This window comes from Malus sylvestris, chromosome 6, assembly GCF_916048215.2.
Source record: "Malus sylvestris chromosome 6, drMalSylv7.2, whole genome shotgun sequence".
Lineage (NCBI taxonomy): Eukaryota > Viridiplantae > Streptophyta > Magnoliopsida > Rosales > Rosaceae > Malus > Malus sylvestris.
The window spans coordinates 14,271,638-14,276,224 of NC_062265.1; the positions used below are offsets into that span (position 1 = coordinate 14,271,638).

The following is a 4,587-nucleotide window of genomic DNA, read 5'->3' on the forward strand; positions in this document are numbered from 1 at the left end:
GACCCCTTCATGAAAGTTGTAAAGCTTGTCACTCTGAGTGATTGTATATTTTTTTTATATTTTTTACACTTCTACAATAATTATTATTAATTTTATTAATTTTTCCCTCAAATAAAAAACATTATTCATGAGGGTTTGGAGGATTTTAAAAATCTAAACGATAATGTAAGTATAACCATTATCTACTAGTGGAGGAATAATGATGAATCACGAGTGTTTATATATTCTTTCATATTTTTCATACTTGTATGTATGTCTTCTTAGTTCTTGCCTATACAAATACTATACTAGTTTATTTTAATTTTGGACAACAACATGTTAAGTAAAATTTATCCTAGTAATGATAATAAGGAACTCTCATAATAAAAATAAATAATGACTAAAACTTTTTTTTTAACTTATATAGAATAATAATACAAAACTATATATTTAATATAGAATTTATTGTATATATTAATATGGCTATTGTATTTTATAATAAATCTTTTAGTAATTAAACTTTAAAATTGTCAAAATAATTTTTTTCTTAACAGGTCGAAACGGGTTACCCACATGTTACCCACGTGTATACCTATTAAGAACCCGTTATTAATGGGTTCATAACGGGTCAACCGATAATGACCCGATTAGTTATCGTGTTGACTTGAAACCTGTTATTTTCGTGTCGTGTTACCGTATCGTGTAAAAAACTACCGGGTCTAGCTAGCGCCTACAAAAGATCGGAATAGGTAAAAAAAAAAAAATTATTATGTTCTTGAGCTTCGTTACATGCATGGAGAAATGAATTAATGAACTATTAGTTTCATCTCTTTTTTTGGATAAATTTGAAGGTAATCTGTGTACATCTGCGAAGATTGAAGGGGCTTCTAAATACTTCACAGGTAGGTTATCTGTAAGGGGTAGGAGACACCATCCCTTACCCTTTCTTCCCTCCATCCCTTGTTAACCTTATCAATGAAGTCTTCGATTCGTTTCTCCAAATTATAGTCATATTCATCCATGTCTCCCCAACCAATCTCGCCTTCACTACCATTGTCGTCATCATCTTCGTCGTAACCATCTGAATCAAAATGATCGTCACTTTCACTTTCACCACCATCGTTGTCATCAACATGGTCACTACACTTGTCATAACCTTCCAAACTCGAGTGTTAATCACTCTTTGTATCCTCAGCATCACCTGCTCCGTCTTCTTCCAGTTCATACGAATGATACACGAAGGATATGATGTCGTCAGCTTCCACAGAAGATGGCCTATGGTTTCCAACAATGATTGCAACGATTATGATGTTGACCAACAAAAACACGAATGGAGGATTGGATGAGAAGTGAAGATTGCGTCGCGAGATCGATTGTAGAAAATAGCTCAGAACAAGAAGAGAAGCTAGAAACAGCAATAGAAAAATAGGTGTTGGTACCCCATCAAATCTCATGCCCTGGTTTTACAAATAGATGGGATTGATAGTTGAATTCTGAAGTTTCCCCTAAGAATATATGTAATTTATAGGTTTGCAGATCTTCCCGGAAAGTTTGATGGAGTATATTATTTGTATACTTCAAATTTGACATTGAAATTTAGCTAGTTTATATTGTTTAGTAATCAAAACTAAGCACTATTTTTTCTGAGTTTTCTTGTTCAAAAAAACAGGCGGGTTTCTTCATGGGTTTCCATTTCCAATTTGGACTGAACCCACCTACAAGAGAAGTCATTGTCCAAATTCACCTGTCACAACCTGTCCCGAATATTTAATTTTTAGTGATGTCAAATGACAGTTTTATCCTTGGACGGGGAAATTGTAATATGTATGTGTAACATATTGAGACTTAGAGTTTATTGTGTGGTTTTGGATTGGTGACCACGTGGATCACACACACACCACACTCACTCCCTCTATCTTCTTTCCCGTGCCCTCATCTCTCTCGGACTCACTCTCTCTCTCTCTCTCTTCTTCCTCGTACGGACCAAGCTCGAGGTGAGCTTCCCAATCACAGATCAAAGATTATAAAGGCACCATTGCATTCCTCGTGCCATTTCGAGTTGGTTGGTACCCATTTCAAGTAAGGATTCCTTCGAAATCTCGAGAACCTGAAACTCATTTTTCATGCACTATTCATGTGGACGTAAAACCTTATGTTTCAGAGAATTTCAAGCTCACAGGGAGCTTTAGGAGGTCCTAAGGAAGCTCGAGGTAGTTCGTTGGAAGAGTTTGGACGTCGGAGGACCGAGATCGAAGTTTTTCAAAGTTGACCGGATTATCGAGCTTCCTCAGGTAAATTCTAGTGGATTTCAAGGCTTAAAAATAGTATAACATGATTCTACATGTTATTAGCTTCATTTTGGTACCAATTACATGAAAAATGGTGAAGAAACGAAGGAGAATAGTGGTTTTAAAGTTTTACCCAGAAACCGGCGAAGTCGCCAGCGACCGGCGACTCACCGGGGAAGAAAGAGGAATATTTCGTCAGTTTTGACGGAATATGCTAACGTCGTCAGTTAGTTGGACGGTTACCGTTGGGTTTTAACGGAATATTCCGGGAATATTTCTAATGGCAATTAGGGAATCCGTCAGGATTCCCTGCGCGTGGCCGTGCGTCTTGTCGTGCACTTGCCTATGTAGGTCACTGTGGTATATTCATATACCCATTTTGAGGTATGTATGAGAAGTTATTAGCTAGTTTTGTCTATGTGCTTTAAAATAACGTTTTTATAGTTAATTCGCATATAGGTGAGACTTATCTCGAGGACGAGCGAATCCAAGGGCGACTCGGGGGCTACGACCCTTCGACTTATTAGTGAGTGGGCTTTTGGTTTTCAGTATATATTATATACTTGATATTTTCCCAGAAATATGTGTTTAAATAACAGTACGCCATCAATGCCATGCATATAAGTTTATAATTCATACATGATTTGGTATGTGATGCTTTATATATATAAATGTGGTGCTGTGGACGCTCAAGTAAGCTCAGGTAAGTTGTGTTTGGTTATGTGAATCATCGATGATGTGATATGTGATTGAATAATGTTGAGCTCATAAAACTGCACTTAGGGTGATTGTGATTTAGCCATAGATATGGCACAAGCCTGTTCATTATGTCACCTCCCGCACCATATGCTCATATTAGATCCAATTTAGGTGCATAGTCTTGTCGTACAGACCTTATTTATGGTTCCGACTTGTAGGTGACTAGCAATTTATCGTCCAGCTATTACGTGAGAGTAGTATTGAGCATGATTGTATCACACCCATTATTGTCGTATAGACCTTTTTGTTTGGTTCCGACACTTGTGCAGTATATTGCCGTGTAGGTCATAGTAGTGACTCGTGTTGGAAATGTGCCCTAAACCAATCATGTGATGATACTTTACGGACATTTCACATGCTAAACTAATCTAGTTTAATATCAAGGGCAACGATTATTGTTTTAAGCCGTCTCATATAAATGTTATATGCTTAAACGATAAGTCCAAGGAATATGTAATTAGGAGAATGTAATTTAAACAAGTTAGATTTATGAGACCATTCTCTTTCGTATACATATCCTAAACGTTCCTGATCATAGGATTGCCAATTGGGCATTGACAGTCCGTTAAGATCAGTACGTACTGTGTCTTCTCTCATGGAGAGTGACTGGTCTCGAGTCATTGGTGTGATTGACACCAAGACAAGCATGTAAGTGCTCAATAGCGAATGAGTCCACTGAACACGATCAACGAGGAGTCCTCATACTCATGTCACATGAGAACTCATGGTTGGGATAATGCAAAGTAGTCCTTTGACCTGAGGCATCATAGTTGTCTTGTGGTTAAGTCCTTGATCTTTGACTATGTCAAAGTTACTCCATTCGAGGGTGTCCACAACATAGTTGGGGTTAAGCCACTTAGCCATGGAGGCGAGTGAATGCGCAACAAGGGATCTCTAACCTTCAAACTGTTTGAGGGAGAATACTCTATGATATGATTAAGAATCTCTTGCCAGAGTATGAATGAGATTTAGGAAGTCATTCCAAATCACATTCAAGGTAATCATATAAGTAAATTAATCACATTGGATAGTAAACATGAATAAACTATCAATCCAAACAATGTGGTCAAGAGTATTGTATTAGAGAAAGACCGTATTGCATTGTAATCCTAAACTGAATAGGTTCTCCACCTCTTCTGATTAGCTTGGGTAACCATGACATACTGCTAGGTGTCACTCATGGTTTGCGGAAGCCCTAAACGTGTATAATCACTAAAGGGAGAATTGAAAGTAAGTTTCAATTCACAATCGATTTGAAAGAGTTCTAATCGCCCACTGCCTCGCTAAAAGGAACCTAATGGATCGTACACCGTGTAAGGTAAAGATTGAAGAAACAACGGAGATGAGTAAGAATAATTAAATGGTTTAATTATTTATGGCAAGGATTAATTAATATGTTAATTAATCAAACGAATAAAGTTCGTTAAAAGACCTAGGGTTAGTTTTGGGCCTTAAGGCCCAATGGGCTTCGAACGTCAAGCCCATTGACTTAAGTTGTATGACAACTTAATGACTAAATATTCACAAAGGCCCAAACAACCCAATAATACCCTATGGCCGG

At 37.3% G+C, this 4,587-nt stretch overlaps 1 pseudogene; it reads right to left on the reverse strand.

Annotated features, from left to right (window-relative positions):
• Positions 1-875: 875 nt before the first annotated feature.
• LOC126626432 (uncharacterized) lies at positions 876-1,433 on the reverse strand (annotated as a pseudogene).
• Positions 1,434-4,587: the final 3,154 nt, after the last annotated feature.